Source organism: Heterodontus francisci, chromosome 28, assembly GCF_036365525.1.
Source record: "Heterodontus francisci isolate sHetFra1 chromosome 28, sHetFra1.hap1, whole genome shotgun sequence".
In the NCBI taxonomy this organism is placed as follows: domain Eukaryota; kingdom Metazoa; phylum Chordata; class Chondrichthyes; order Heterodontiformes; family Heterodontidae; genus Heterodontus; species Heterodontus francisci.
In genome coordinates, this window is record NC_090398.1 from 60,089,008 (window position 1) to 60,105,924 (window position 16,917).

The following is a 16,917-nucleotide window of genomic DNA, read 5'->3' on the forward strand; positions in this document are numbered from 1 at the left end:
TTTTCAATCTCTTTTGAGTTCCTCAATGTTCTCTGAGGTTAGCAGTGTAGCATTGAGCTTCCATGTCCCCCTGCCAACCCGCTGGTCATCCTGTAAGTGACAGTCAACCAGTAAGAGGCAGTGGTCGGGGAAGAACACCGGCTTGACGTCGGTGGATCTGACCGTGAAAGCAGGGGACACATACAGGAAGTCAATCCTGGAACGGGCAGACCCGTCCGATCTTGACCAGGTGTATCTACGCTGCTCTCTGTCTGCAGGTTTGCTGAAGACATTGTGCAGTTTGGCATTTTATACTGTTTCATTTAGGAATCTGGGCGTAGCGTCCAGTTTTCTGTCGTCACTGCCAGATCGTCCAGCTGCATCAATGATGCAGTTGAAGTCACCTCCAAGAATGACCGGCCTGGATGTCACCAGCAGCAGTGTGAGTTGCTGGAGGATGGTCAGCCGCTCACTGTATTGGACCGGGGCATATACGTTGCTTAAATGGAGCGGAGCATTGTTGCTACATTACATCTGCTACGAGAAGGCGACCGCCCACCAGCATCTTAACTTCAGAGATGGTTAAGTTGCCTTCCCGCAGCAGAATCCCCAGGCCGGAGGAACAGGAATCATTTCCCCTGGACCAGATCGATGTCCCATGGGATCACCATCGTGACCATTGCCTGTAAGTGCTGCGGTGCAGGATTCCACACTCCTGACAAAACAGTATGCCGGCTTTGACCTTTGCGAAGTCATCCAAGGTTGAAACACATCACGTGGTGGATTTAACACAATGCATGTTAATCGAAGCAATCTTTATATCCACTATAAAGTTGGGTGTTGCTTCCCACACCAGGTGTCCTTGCTAGTCCCAGTCCTTGAGTATGTTCCTGCATACCCATAGTGTACGCAAGCTGTTTCACATTCGTTGAGCCCAGAAACCCCTCATGTTTATTCATGAGGGTTTTGTTCCACTGGGGTGACATCGGCGGGTGGGTGGCGGGTCTTGTAGGCAGCAAGGCTTGGGTTGTCCTCTGCTGTTGGTGTCTTTCCCCTCGGTCCCTCCTTGAAGACATCACTGTTCCTGACTTCCCGGAGCTGGAGCTGGAGTGCGCAGGACACTTCGCTGCTCTCGGTCTCCCGGAGCTGGGGTGCACTGAGCATCTCACTGGGTTCCGCGCTTTGGGTTTGGGGTGCGCTGGGTGTGTCACAGCTTCCAGTGCCCCGGAGCTGGCAGGCTTTATCTTCCAGCTCCTTTGAGTTTTGCTGCTTCTTTTGGAGGTGCCATCGTTCTGGCCCTTCCTCGTCCAGTGAGGAGGAGCTGCTGTAGTCTGTCTCAGACGGTAGCCTCCTCTTGCCACTGGTTTGGGTGGTGACCTGTTCTATTTTTGGAGGTTTTTTCTTTGTGGTCTTCCTTTGTACCACCTGCCACTGACCTGTTTGTCCATCTGCTGCCTCCTCCTCCATTAATTCTGTCTGTGGAGGAGGAGTTTCCAGGCACGGAGGAGGTGTTGGGTCGCTGGTTGCAGCTGCCTCCCCTTTCTTCTCTTTCTCAGATAGACTTTCATCGCTGTGGGGAGGATTGCTTGTTTCCCTCCCAGCACCAGACATGTTCACCATTCCTTAACCCAGCCTTTCCTTGGTCCTTGCTGCCTGAGCATAACTGAGGCAGCGTTTGGGCAGGATTTGTAGAGGCGGCCTGCCCCACCTCACAGGTTGCAGTACTTACAATGTTTACAGTCCTTGGTCTGATGGCCTTCCTTCTTGCAGTTCTTGCAGACGACTGTGCTGCAGTTAGCTGCTACGTGACCAGATTTGCCGCAGGTACAACAAACTCTGTGCTGCTCCGCATAGACCATGAAGCCTCGACTTCCCCCGAAAGCGAAGCTGGAGGGAGGATGGATGATGGCTCCATTGGCATCGACCTTCAAGGTCACCTAAACCTGCCGCTAGCTGGTGCAAATCCAAATGGGTCCTTGACATCATTGCTGCCGCCGGCCACCTCAACATACCTGGTGAGGAAGGTGAGTACATCCACGACAGGAACATGGGGGTTGTAGAGGTGGCTTCTCACCACCCGGTCACGTTAAAATATCCACAGCTGGGGAAGTCCTGCAGGCAGAAGATGTTCGCAGCTTGGAATCCACAGCAATCAATAAGGATTTTCTCAATGAAGAAGGTACGATCAACCGGTGCATCTCCATCATTATCCTTCACTGCCACCCGAACGGTGTTACACTCTCCCTGGCCTGAAGTTACAGAATTGGTTACAGCCATTTTACTCAAAAACTTACCTGAGACAGGATCATGGTCTCTCCCCTGCTCCTCTTCCAGACATTTCCACAATCTCACAAATACTTTCACAAAGAGTGAAGAATTCCTCCTGCACTTCCCTGCTTTATCTTCTGGAGGAATACAGTCCGGCTACTTCTGATTGGTTACTGCCTGCTGAATCTCATTGGCTGGTTCCTGTCACCAATCAGGTAGCTGCTATTTCGCCGATCATCAAAGAGCAATGAGAAAATGGGGTGGAGATTGACAGCGGCAAATTGTCAGAGCTGAAACCCATTCACAAATTTGAAAAGCCCGCCAAAATATTTGTGAAACAAGAAACAGCTGAAATATAATAAATAATATCGTCTAAAGAGTAAAATGTATTTCACTCTCTCCTGATATTGTGTTTCTCCTCATTGTCCGTCACAGATACCAGACTTACTTTCCTTCCGGGAGCGGAGCGGAGAAGAGTGGACCTGTGGGGAGAACGCCGAGAGCAGAACCAATAAATTGAGCACAAGGATCGCGGCCCAGTCACTCACCTTCCGGGAGAGGACTGGACCTGAGGGGAGAACACCGAGAGCGGAGCCGATAAATTGAGCCCGAGGATCGTGGCCCAGTAACTCACCTTCCGGGAGAGGAGCAGACCTGTGGGGAGAACACCGAGAGTGGAGCCGATAAATTGAGCCTGAGGATCGCGGCCTTGTCACTCACCTTCCGGGAGAGGAGCGGAGAGCAGTCCAGGCACGCCGGAGTTTGAAAACAAAGTGAGCAGTGATGTCATAGGAAGGCTGCAAGGTGATTGGTTGGTGAGTATTTGCTGTTAGGGAGTTACTCTAAATAGCTGGGTCAGTAACTGAAAGTAAAGGGAAAGGTCTACAGTTTTTTCAATAAAGGAGGTCGTGTTTTTTGGGGGAGAATCAAGGTCCTTAGTGTAAATAATTTTAATTTTTGGGTAATTTAAGGGGATAAATTAAGGGTAAGTCATGGCAGGGCAGCTGAGCAATGTGGAGTGATCCTCCTGTGCAATGTGGGAAGTCAGGGACACTTCCAGTGTCCAGGGCGAACACGTGTGCAGGAAGTGTCCCCAGCTGCAGCTACTCGAAATCCACGTTTTGGATCTGGAGCGGCGGCTGGAGATACTGTGGAGCATCCGCGTGGCTGAGATCATTGTGGATAGCACATTTAGGGAGGTGGTCACACCGCAGGTAAAGACTGCTCAGGTAGAAAGGGAATGGGTGACCACCAGGCAGAGTAGAAGAACTAGGCAGGTAGTGAAGGAGTCCCCTGGATCCATCTCGCTTTCTAACAGATTTTCTACTTTGAATACTGTTGGGGGAAATAGCTTCTCAGGGGAATGCAGCGAGAACCAAGTCTGTGGCACCACAGGTGGATCAGCTGCACAGGAGGGGCGGAAAAGGAGCAGAAGAGCTATAGTGATAGGGGATTCTATCGTAAGAGGTACAGATAGGCATTTCTGTGGCTGCAAACGTGACTCCAGGATGGTATGTTGCCTCCCTGGTGCTAGGGTCAAGGATGTCACAGAGTGGCTGCAGGACAAGGGGGAGGGTGAACAGTCAGAGGTCATGGTACACATTGGCACCAATGACATAGGTAGAAAGAGGGATGAGGTCCTGCAACCAGAATTTAGGGAGCTAGATAGCAGATTAAAAAGCAGGACCTCAAAGGTTGTAATCTCTGGATTACTCCCAATGCCACATGCTAATGAGTATAGGAATAAGAGGGTAGAGCAGATGAATGCATGGCTGAGGATATGGTGCAGGAGGGAGGGCCTTATTTTCCTCGACCACTGGGTCTGTTTCTGGCAAAGTTGGGACCTGTACAAGTTAGACGGGTTGCACCTGAACTGGAACGGGACCAACATACTTGCTGAGAGGTTTGCCAGTGCTGTTTTGCGGGGTAGGGGGGGTTTAAACTAATTTGGCAGGGGGATCGGATACAGAGTGGAGGTACAGTAGGGGGTTAAACACAGTCAAATTTAAAAGAGAAACTGAGTCAGTCTGGAAGGCAGAGCAAATAAAGACCTGTTATGGCACAAGTGAAAAATGCAAGGCTGGATTGCATCTATTTTAATGCAAGGAGTCTTACTAATAAGGCAGATGAATTGAGGGCGATGATTAGCACATGGGATTATGATCTTATTCCTATCACAGAGACATGGTTGAGGGAGGGGCTGGACTGGCAGCTCAGTATTCCAGGGTACATAATCTACAGGCAAGACAGGTGACGGGGTAAAAGAGGAGGTGGCATTGCACTGTTGATCAAGGAGTCAATTACTGCAGTAAGGAAGGATGATATCTTAGAAATTCCTCAAATGAGGCCATATGGGTAGAACTTAAAAACAAAAAGGGGACAATCACTTGGCTGGGAGTGTACTACAGGCCTCTAAACAGACAGGAAGAGATAGAGGAGAAAATATGTCGGCAAATCTCAGAGAGGTGTAAGAATCTTCTTCTTCTTTGGCCTCCTTGTCTCGAGAGACAATGGGTAAGCACCTGGAGGTGGTCAGTGGTTTGTGAAGCAGCACCTGGAGTGGCTATGAAGGCCAATTCTAGAGTGATAGACTCTTCCACAGGTGCTGCAGATAAAATTGGTTGTCAGGGCTGTTACACAGTTGGCTCTCCCCTTGCGCTTCTGTCTTTTTTCCTGCCAACTGCGAAGTCTCTTCGACTCGCCACATTTTAGCCCCACCTTTATGGCTGCCCGCCAGCTCTGGCGATCACTGGCAACTGACTCCCATGACTTGTGATCAATGTCGCAGGACTTCATATCGCGTTTGCAGACATCTTTTAAGCGGAGACATGGACGGCTGGTGGGTCTGATACCAGTGATGAGCTCGCTGTGCAATGTGTCCTTGGGGATCCTGCCATCTTCCATGTGGCTCACATGGCCAAGCCATCTCAAGTACCACTGGCTCACTAGGGTGTATATGCTGGGGATGTGTTGGAGATACGGTCCTGCCACCTGATGCCAAGGATTCTCCGGAGGCTGCGAAGATGGAATGAATTGAGACGTCGCTCTTGGCTGACATACGTTGTCCAGGCCTCGCAGCCGTAGAGCAAGGTACTGAGGACACAGGCTTGATACATTCGGACTTTTGTGTTCCGTGTCAGTGCGCCATTTTCTCACACTCTCTTGGCCAGTCTGGACATAGCAGTGGAAGCCTTTCCCATGCACTTGTTGATTTCTGCATCGAGAGACAGGTTACTGGTGATAGTTGAGCCTAGGTAGGTGAACTCTTGAACCACTTCCAGAGCGTGGTCGCCGATATTGATGGATGGAGCATTTCTGACGTCCTGTCCCATGATGTTCTTTTTCGTGAGGCTGATGGTTGGGCCATATTCGTTGCAGGCAGCCGCAAACCTGTCGATGAGACTCTGCAGCCACTCTTCAGTGTGAGATATTAATGCAGCATCGTCAGCAAAGAGGAGTTCCCTGATGAGGACTTTCCGTACTTTGGTCTTCGCTCTTAGACGGGCAACCTGCCACCTGATCTTGTGTGGAGGAAAATTCCTTCTTCTGAAGGCTTGAACGCATGTGAGAGCAGCAGGGAGAAGAAGATCCCAAACAATGTAGGTGCGAGAACACAGCCCTGTTTCATGCCACTCAGGATAGGAAAGGGGTCTGATGAGGTGCCGTTATGCTAAATTGTGCCTTTCATATTGTCATGGAATGAGGTGATGATACTTAGTAGCTTTGGTGGACATCCAATCTTTTCTAGTAGTCTGAAGAGATCACGTCTGCTGACGAGGTCAAAGGCTTTGGTGAGATCTATGAAAGCAACGTTGAGGGGCATCTGTTGTTCACGGCATTTCTCCTGTAGCTGGTAAAGGGAGAACAGCATGTCAATGTTGGATCTCTCTGCTCGAAAGCTACACTGTGCCTCAGGGTAGACACGCTCAGCCAGCTTCTGGAGCCCGTTTAAAGCGACTCGAGTGAAGACTTTCCCCACTATCCTGAACAGGGAGATTCCACGGTAATTGTTGCAGTCACCACGGTCACCCTTGTTCTTATAGAGGGTGATGATATTGCCATCGCGCATGTCCTGTGGTACTGCTCCCTCGTCCCAGCACCGGCAAAGCAGTTCGTAGAGTGCTGGAAGTATAGCAGGCTTGGTACTCTTGATTATTTCAGGGTAATGCTGTGCTTCCCAGGTGCTTTTCTGCTGGCTAGAGAATGAATGGCATCACTGAGTTCCGATTTTGTTGGCTGTACGTCCAGCTCATCCATGACTGGCAGAGACTGGGCTGCATTGAGGGCGGTCTCAGTGACAACATTTTCCCTGGAGTACAGTTCTAGGTAGTGCTCCACCCAGCAGTCCATTTACTTCCGTTGGTCAGTGATTGTGTCCCCTGATTTAGATTTGAGGGGGGCGATCTTCTTGATGTTTGGCCCAAAAGCTCTCTTCATGCCATCATACATTCCTCGGATGTTTCCGGTGTCAGAGGCCAGCTGAATATGACTGTATAGGTGTTGCCAGTAGTCATTTGCACAGTGCCTGGCTGTTCTTTGTGCAGCGCTTCTGGCTGCTTTAAGAGCTACGGATGTTAACTCACTGGGGGCTTTCTTGTAGTTCAACAGTGCAATTCGCTTAGCGGCTATGACAGGTTCCAGCTCTTCAAAGTTTGATTGAAACCAGTCTGCATTCTGCTTCACACGTTTGCCATAGGTGATCATAGCTGAGTCATAGATGGCATCTCTGATGTGGGCCCACTTGGTCTCTGCATCCCCTGTCGGAGTGCTTTGATGGACTTTGTCAAGTGAATTTGGAAACTTACGTAACAGCTGTGGATAGGAAATTCTGCTGGTGTTGATGCGCGGGCGGCCCTTCCGCTGGGAGTGATGCAGCTTCTTTGGTTTGAGTCTAACCTTGCTGCATACCACACACTGCACACCACACACATCCTTGTCCACTCAACACAGTATTGGACTGGCAGCTTGCTGTGAAATGGCATGAGACTGCCATCTCTTGGTGTGAAATAGAACTGCAAGAGGGAAATTGAGTGATCATAAAAAGCTCGGTGGGAATGTAAGCTGTGAGGGGGATACAAAGGGCCGGAATTTATTTGGTTCACTCCCCCCGAGATTCCGGCCCTGCTCCAATTCTGGTCTTTTGAGCATCGCTGATTTTTATCGCTCCACCGCTGGCAGCTGTGCCATCAGCTGTCCAGGCCCGAAGCCTGAGATTTCCCTCCCTGAACTCTCCGCCTCTCGACCTCTCTTCCCTCCTTTAAAACACTCATGGAAGCCTACTTCTGTGACCATGCTTTTGGCCATCTGCTCTAATACGGTCTTGTGTGGCTTGGGGTCCAATTTTGCTTTCCGACACTCCTGTGAAGTGCCATGGGACGCTGTATTACGTTAAAGGTGCTCTATAAATTTACACACAAGTTGTTGTTGTTTTTGGTCTGGAATGTATTGCCTGAGAGAATGGTGGAAGGAGACTCAATCGTAAGGTTGAAAAGGGAATTTCGATAAATAGTTGAAAGGAAATGAAAGAGCTGCCACAGGCACGATGGGCCGCCCTGGTTGTAGATGTCGTCGTCATCCTTCCTTCTACGTGAGATGATGGACGTGCAGCAAATCCATTGGTGATGGGATAGTTTCCCATGGTGCACTTTGTCCGATAGCTGAAGAGGTCAATATGTGAGAGGCAGGTTCTTCCACAAGTGACACATATGAGGTGGGATTATCAGGTGTCGCTGTTTTCCATGTTGGCACCTGCTGTCAAGCTGCTATAGTCACTGATTGTCATGGTGACGCACACACCAGTCCAGGGGTAATATCACTATTTCCCTCTGTTGTTGGCCAGTGTCTCCCATGTGTGAAAATCGATGTTTCGGGCCTTCATGTCCTGCTTGCATGCATCCTTGAAGTGGGGCTTTGGGCATCCAACTGGTCTTCTGTCTCCGGCGACCTCCCCATACAGAATACCCTTGGGAATGTGTCATCTTCCATCCTGCGAACGTGCCTGAGCCAGCAAAGTCACCTCTGCTTGACGAGTGTGAGCATACTCGGGAGATTTGCTTTTGAAAGCATTGTTACATTTGTGATTTTGTCCAGTGTTTATTTGCGCAGTGTCTCACTGTCTTTTGCACAATTGCCTTGGCTAATTTCAAGTCATATAATGTTCTGGCTGCTGGTTTCATGTTGTGCATCAGGTCGGTTCTGCTTTTAGCTTCAATAACAGATGTCATCTCTGCCGAGTAGGTGGGGAAGAGACAGTTGCCCACCTCCTTCTGGAATGTGTCTTTGCAAAGCAGGTGTGGAAAGAGATGCAGTGGTTTTTGTCGAGGTTCATCCCAAGCAGCTCTGTAACACAGGAGTCTGTGCTCTACGGGCTGTTCCCAGGGATGCACACCGAGATAAACATCAACTGCTGCTGGAGGACCATCAATTTGGTGATAGACACTCTTTGGTCTGCCCTAAACATGCTGGTCTTCCAGCGCAAAAAGTTGTCCACGACCGAGTTTTGCAGACTGGCACATTCCAAGGTCCAGGACTACGTGCTGAGGGACACACTAAAGCTTGGGGTAGCCACTGCAAAGGCTCAATGGGGAAAGACCACTGTGTAAGGTCCCCCCACCATAGTGAACTGGGCAGCTGGACTCATTGGAAACCCCTCGTGCTGTATACACCAGATATGGGTTTGCTGTAAAATGTCCATGTCAGGTAAAATGGAGTGGAAGGGTTGTGAGGCAACTCACTCCTGTATTGAAGAAAACTGATTTCCTTTGCACTTTTTGGAATGTCAACCTGGTGCTGTTTTGAACTGTTGTATAATGCATTTTTTACAGATTTATATGAATAAAGCATATTTTAGGAATAAAAACCTGGGGATTCATATGCATAGTTCTTTGAAGGTGGCAGGACACATTGAGAAAGTAGTTAGCAAAGCATATGGGATCTTGGGCTTCATAAATAGAGGTACTGAGTACAAAAGTAGGGAGGTTATGCTGAACCTGTATAAATTTCCAGTTGGGCCACAACCAGAGAATTGCATCCTGTTCCAGTCAACACACTTTTGGAGGGATGTGAGTGTCCTTGAGAGGGTGGAGGAGATTTAACAGAATGGTTCCAGACATGAGGGATTTTAACTGTAAGGTAAAGTTGGAGAAGCTGGGGTTGTTCTCCCTGCAGCAAAGGAGATTGAGGGGAGATTTGATAGACATGTACAAGATTATAATAAATATGACAGGTTTAGATAACTTACAGGGCGATGGGGATAGAGCGGGGGAATGGGACTGAATGGATTGATTTACATGGGCTTGATTGGCAAAATGACTTCCTGTACTGTAGTGACTCCAGGACTCAATGACTCTCTCTCCTTCTCTCTCTCTCTCTCTCTGTCTATCGCTTTAGCTCTCTCTGCCTCTCTCTCTCTATCTGTCTTTAGCTGGTCCTCTAACTTTCTATCGCACTCTCTCTCTCTCTCTTTTTCACACTCTCTCTCTCCATTACACACATATTTGTCAATCACATGTCAAAGAAGGAAGCGTAATGAAGGAATGTCTGCGCCCTTGAAAATGTTTCCAGCAGAATAGTTAAATGTTTAAAGTTTCTGTTGGGAGTTTGACCTGAGATGGTGAGACACAAGGATGTGAGGTTATTAAAGTCTTCACCAAATGTAATAGGGAATAATTTTCTTCACTGGTGAACCCAAAGGAACAAATATGGCACAAGAATGAGAAAAGTCAGAGGATTGAGAAACATCCAATGGTTCTTCACATATACAAGTCAGCAGACCCACAGAAAAACAGTATGTTGAGAGTTCAGATCCAGTGATAGACTTGACAAATGTCGAGCTCGTGCTTTATTCTTTATAAACCCAACATCTGTCCACTTGGCTATTGCACCTCGTCTCGATGTATCTGATAATACTGATACTATTTGTATTCCACAGTTGCTTTGAAATCACAGGCAATATAAATGGATTGGGAATGTCAATGGTCAGGAACCATTAATGGATTGGGAAAGTCAATGGACTGGAAAATATCAGTGGATTGGGAAATTCTATAGAATGAGTTATATCAATGGATTGGGACAGTTCAGTACATTGTGAAACATCAATGGATTAGGAAACAGGAATTAAAGGGACAGATGGAGTTCAACCTGGAAAAGTGTGAAGTGATTCATTTTGGAAGGTCGAATTTGAATGCAGAATACAGGCTTAAAGACAGGATGCTTGGTGGTGTGGAGGAACAGAGGGATCTTGGGGTCCATGTCCATAGATCGCTCAAAGTTGCCACCCAAGTTGATAGGGTTGTTAAGAAGGCGTATGGTGTGTTGGCTTTCATTAAGAGGGGGATTGAGTTTAAGAGCCGCGAGGTTATGCTGCAGCTCTATCAAGCCCTGGTTAGACCACACTTGGAATATTGTGTTCAGTTCTGGTCGCCTCATTATAGGAAGGATGTGGAAGCTTTAGAGAGGGTGCAGAGGAGATTTACCAGGATGCTGCCTGGACTGGAGGGTATGTTTTACGAAGAAAGGTTGAGGGTGCTAGGGCTTTTCTCATTGGAACGAAGAAGGATGAGAGGTGACTTGATAGAGGGGTACAAGATGATGAGAGGCATAGATAGAGTGGATAGCCAGACACATTTTCCCAGGGCAGAAAGGGCTATCACCAGGGGGCATAATTTTAAGGTGATGGAGGAAGGTTTCGGGGAGATGTCAGAGGTAGGCTCTTTACACAGAGAGTGGTGGGTGCGTGGAATGCACTGCCAGCGGTGGTAGTAGAAGCAGATACATTAGGGACATTTAAGCGACTCTTGGATAGGTACATGGATGATAGTAGAATGAAGGGTATGTAGGTAGTTTGATCTTAGAGTAGGTTAAAGGTTCGGCACAACATCATGGGCCGATGGGCCTGTACTGTGCTGTACTGTTCTATGTTCTATGTTCCAGATGAAAGGATTGCATTAATTAATGGATTAGAATGTGGAGAGGCAGGAGAAAATGATGCCATTTTAGGGGGCCGGGGGTGAGTAGAAACAGACCAGGGCTATTTTACTCTCTATCTCATTCCTTTCTTCTATCTGGCTCATTATCACATCCTCTCTCTCTCAGAGCGGGTGGAATCACTGGAACCCACACTTGTTGCTCAGGTTGTTTGGTTCTGGGAAAATAAAAGGTCCACATCAGATTGACAGGAAAGATAAATGTGATTCAGAACCAATCATATTCCTTTTGGTGATGTGTGCTCAGCCTTGTTATATCAGCAAAGGCAGCAGGAAATGCAAATCCTGAAGAGTTTTGATAGAGTGAAGAAGGAGAAAGTGTTGCCAGTGACAGAAGGGTCAGTAACCAGAGGAAACACATTTAAAGTAATTGACAAAAGAATTAGAGTTGTGATGAGGAGATTGTTTTTTCAGCAGTGTGTTGCTCTGGTCTGGAATGCAATCCTGAAAGGTCAGTGGAAGCAGATTCAATGTTAACTCTGAATGGAATTGGATACATACCTGACATGGAAAATATAACAGGGCAATGGGGGAAAGGACAGGAGTGTGGGATGTGGGATTAATAGAATAGCTCTGTTAAATATCAAGCAAATGCACAGTAATAAGGTTCAGTGCTTGGACCTCAGTTATTTTCACTCTATCAATGGCAGAGAAGGCTCGAGGGACCATGTGGCTGCTCCTCATGTTCTTCCCAGTGTTCAGGATAAAGTGTAACATCACACTGATTTCCAGATGGCCAAAACAAATGCAACGGACATCTTTTCTGGAAACATCACATTTAAAGTGAGAAACTAATCATAAGGCACGGACGGGGATTAAAACCGTGATCTTCAGTTTACGAGACTGACGCCTTACCACTTGGCCACCATGCCTTTTGTTAATGGACACCTGAGGCTCCAGAGGAGGATTTGTGATTCTTTTTCAGTTTGGTTGAAACAGCATCGAGAAACATGCACAGAAATAAAGAGGGATTGTGGAATGGGAAACAGATCAGCCTCATTTACATCATCAGCATCATGAAATCTTCATTCAGACGTTCCATTCTCATCCTCAGCTTTTCTCACATCTGTACAATAATATAAGAGTGGACATTGGGTTGTTACTGGGCAGATTATATAAATAGACTATGTGCATCATCACAGGAAGTTATGTAATATAATCTGTACGGCACCTCATGGAGAGTTGTAGATGAAACTTTCAATGCAAGTTGTGTAGAGTAAACTCAGGTTATTTTAACCGTCAGATTCTTATAAATTGTGTACTAAGCCTTGACAGATATCAGATTATTATATGGGGGCCACAGTAAACCAAAGCAATGATGGAGAAATCTTTGCCTGTACCTTTGAAAAGGTCACTGGACAGAACCAAGCCGAGGAGTGGCCGAGATGGTTCCAGAAGTTTGCAAGGTATCGTACTGCATCGGGTCTCGTGCAGAAGCCAGACATGGAGCAGGTCAGTACACTATTGTCTGCCATGGAGGGAGTGTATAGGCTACGTGTGAAGAAGTTATTAAGGCACTCAAGACCTATTTTAATTGAGGAAAAAAATGTCATCGTGGAGCCAAAGTTAAAACGCTGCATTTGCTGACAATGCAACCACCAGGTGACGCTGTACTAGCACATGCGCAAATGCAGCCTCTTCCACTGAAACGTCACTGTCTGTGACATTCAGGCAGCTGCCAGGATTAAAGATGGAGCTACTCAATTTATCACAGAAAACAACTTAGACCCAAAAATCCCCTCAAAGGTTGCCATCGCCGCCTCCGTCCCAACCCCAATAGTCCCCCGCTACCTCTTGCGCATTCGCCAGTTTTTTAGTACCAAGTCATCTTAATTCACCTAAAGTGAATTACTTTCGGAGCAGTGACTGTCATTTCATAAGCAAATACGGCACATATCTACACAATGGACATGTTTTGGTTGATACTCGGAGAACGTTGCGCTGTTTGAAGTCTCATCAGAAGGACAGCACCTCTGACAGTGCTGCACACCCTCTGTAATTCAGTGAGGTTTCATAGAGTCAGAGAGTTATACAGCACAGAAACAGGCCCTTCGGCCATCGTGTCCGTGCCGGCCATCAAGTACCTGTCTATTCTAATCCCATTTTCCAGCACGTGGCCGTAGCCTTGTATTCTGTGGCGTTTTGAGTGCTCATCTAGATACTTCTTAAATGTTGTGAGGGTTCCTGCCTCTACCACTCCTTCAGGCAATGTGTTCCAGATTCCAACCACCCTCGAGGTGAAACATTTTTTCCTCAAATCCCCTCTAAACAGTGCCATCCCATTCTCCGGACGATCATTCCCCGCTTCCCCCCATCCCACTCTCTGACTGCTCACTCCCCCCTTCCCCCACCACCACCCCCATCCTGCTCTCTGGCCGCTCACACTCCAGGCCATGGGCTCTGCCGCTTCCCTCCTCTCGGCCACTTGCTCCAACATTGCCCCATCTCCCCTCGAGGCTCGCCTTGCTTTATCGGGTGGTGCGGTGAAGAATGATCGAATGTTGGAGCGAGAGGCCGAGAGGAGGGAAGCAGCATGGCTTTGAGCTAGTGTCTGGAGGGACGTGGGGGGGAAGCGGGGCGTGAGTGGACGGAGAGAGGGCAGTGCGGGGGTGGGGGGGTAGCAAGCGGCCGGAGGGCGGGGGAGCAGGGTAGCGAGGAGCGGGCAGCGAGCGGCCTGGAGTGAGTGGCTGAGAGGGGGTAGAGAGTTTTCCTGCGCATGCGCCACTTCGTCCTGGAAGACGTAGGCTGAGCATGCGCAGCATCTCAGAGCGCAGGAGACTGTTTGTGCATGTGCGCAGCTTGGAGCGCTCTGATGACGTCGGCTGGCCGCTGCATTGTCAGGAATCACTTTGAATTTAATAAGCGTACAAAACAGAAAGGGGAGAGTATTCATTCATTTATCAATGACTTGTACAAACTCACGGAGGTTTGTGAATACAGCAACTTAAGAGAAGAGCTGAATGGAGACAGGATTGTGTTCGGGGTATTAGACAACACCCTTTCAGATCATCTACAGTCCAGGGCTGATCTCACATTAACGAAAGAGTTTCAATTGAGCAGACAAACAGAGGTTAGAAAGTTTAACCAATCCGTTGTTCGAGGGGACAGGGAGAGTCTGATCTCCAGAGTTGCAGACTCAATTGAATTTGTTCAGAAAACAAAAGGAAAAATTAGTGGTAAAAGACAAGAAAGACGGGAAGAGCATCTAGTGGTAGCTGCAACCAATTGCAGTCGGTGTGGCTGAGAGAGACACAAGTGGGAAAACTTCCTCGCCAAAGAAGCTGAGTGTTTTTCCTGCAGAAAGATGGGACACTTTGAGTCAGTGTGTGGCAGTAAAATACCAGCACTGAATATAAATAAAGGGAAATCACCAGAGAGCAAAAACATTAATGAAGTACAGGATATCCAAAGTGTGGAAATACATTTTTTAGGTGAAATCCAGGAAATAAAGTGAGAGTTGCTGGACGACAGAAATTCTGAAATATGTTAAGATAGATGTAGATAGATTCTAGATAAACAAGGGGGTGAAAGGTTATCGGGGGCAGTGGGATTGTGGAGTTGAGGTTACAATCAGATCAGCCATGATCTTATTGAATGGTGGAGCAGACTCGAGGGGCCGAGTGGTCTACTCCTGCTCCTAATTGGTATGTTTGTATGTAAGAAAACATGTTCTAGATACAATGAGAACTATCATTTGTTTGGAATTGTATTTGAAACCCCCTTTTATCAAAAGGTGATAGAGCTTTAATGTTTCTACAATTAACAGACAAATCCTTGTGGAGTTGAGATTGACAGAAATAATGGGCTGGATTCTATAGAGCCCTCAACGTCGAGATCTGTGGTGGGGGTGGGGTGGGAGCCGCCTGAAGATGGCCCCGGATGAGGCCCGCCATGGACCTCAACGTCGGCAGGGCCTGGCTCGATATTGCCTGCGACGGCGAGGCGTTGTGGGGGGACCCCCACCGCTCGGCAACGGGACCACAAACCTGCATTAATTATTATCCCATCACTTCCTGATATCCAGCTGCGATCTTCAGCCCGGTGACCGGCACTGCCGTGCCTTCGGAGCCCCATCCGGGGAAATGAGGTGCAACACTGGTGGGGAGGGGGGAGAAGGTAAGTTTCTCAGTGTGGGGGAGGGGGGACGGAGTCAAATTAATGTCATGGGTGTAGGGGATGGTGGGAAGGGTTATAGTTTACAGTTTGTGCAGTTTTGGGCGGAAGGTCAGATGGTAAAGGTAGGTTTTGGGAGGGAAGGGCAAATAATTAATTTAACTGTTATTGGGGGGATGGGAGAGAGGCAAAAGCAATGTATTTATTTCATTTCATTTAATCTTCCTTTAAATATTTTCCAGTAGGACTAACAGCCCTTTAAAAATGGCTGACACTCCAGGACAGTACCAAGGCAGTGCTGCACTATCTGAAATGCTGTTTTTCAGGTGAAACAGAAAACTGAGGATCCCTCTGCCCTCTCAGGTGGATGTTAAAGGTACCATGGCACTATTTCAGAGAATAGAAGGGGAATTATTTCTGGGGTGCTGGTCATTGTTTAACCCTGAATCAACATCACGTAAAAACAGATTATCTCGTTTTTATCACATTGTTGTTTCTGGGAGCTTGCTGTGCGCACATTGGCCACCATGTTTCCTACATGACTACAGTGACTACACTTGGAAAGTCCTTCATTGGCTGTAAAAGGCTTTGCAACGTCCTGTGGTCGTGAAATGCAAGTCTTGCTTTTTCCATTGTTATCAGTGTCATTGTGATGAAAAGATCGGATGCGTGAACACAAAGTTTAAATCAATTTTGATTAAAATAATGTAAAAGCATCTATATTCTTGCACTGTACTTAATAATCTCCATCTTCCTATCCTTACAGAGTGCAATGTCATCGACCCTGAAATTGATTCCACAATCTCATAGAATCTTAGACTCATAGAAAGTTTAAGGCACAGAAAGAGGCCACTTGGCCCTCAGACAATTTCAGCCCAGTTCTGATGAAAGGTCACAGATCTGAAACGTTAACTCTGTTTCTCTCTCCACAGATGCTGCCAGACCAGCTGAGTATTTCCAGCATTTTCTGTTTTTATTTCAGATTTCCAGTATCTGCAGTATTTTGCTTCTGTGTTAATTTGAAAGTTAAAACTGAACCACCTGTTTACAATTCACACTGGGGTCTCCCATGAAATGATTCTGTATAATATTGATATAATGAATACAGATTCCGACACAGAGCTTCCTGTGGGGAATTGGGGATATGAAAACCAGCAGACTCTGCAGGAATTTCCACTGGGAGCACAAATTCACAAAATCTACCTTTTATATATCGATTCATTTTGATTGTCCTTCTGGAAAATTATTTTGCAACAATTTAAACATCAACCCACAGCTCCATGACTGGGTCAATTATGAGGTCATCCTCTGACAGGTCATGTGACAGCTGGAGCCACAAGACATCAGAACCAGATTTGTGACTGGATTAAAACCCGGAATCCTGTCCCAAAGGCTTTTCAAATAAAGCTGTTGCTGTTTGAAAACACAGCAGTTAAACTTTCTGCCTGACCATGAGGGGAGCTTGCGAGAAATTTACAAAACTCAATCCTTCAACAAAATAGTTCAAAAATCATTCATATCGAAATCATGTGAGGATTCATATGCAGTAGAGAAACAAGCAGAATATAGAAAG

The 16,917-nt window shown here is 47.2% G+C and overlaps 1 non-coding gene across 1 annotated transcript; it reads right to left on the minus strand.

Moving 5' to 3' along the window:
• Positions 1 to 12,031: 12,031 nt before the first annotated feature.
• Positions 12,032 to 12,103, minus strand: trnat-cgu (transfer RNA threonine (anticodon CGU)). The gene has a single exon. It is a non-coding gene; the product is annotated as a tRNA-Thr (tRNA).
• Between the last annotated feature and the right edge of the window lie 4,814 nt (positions 12,104 to 16,917).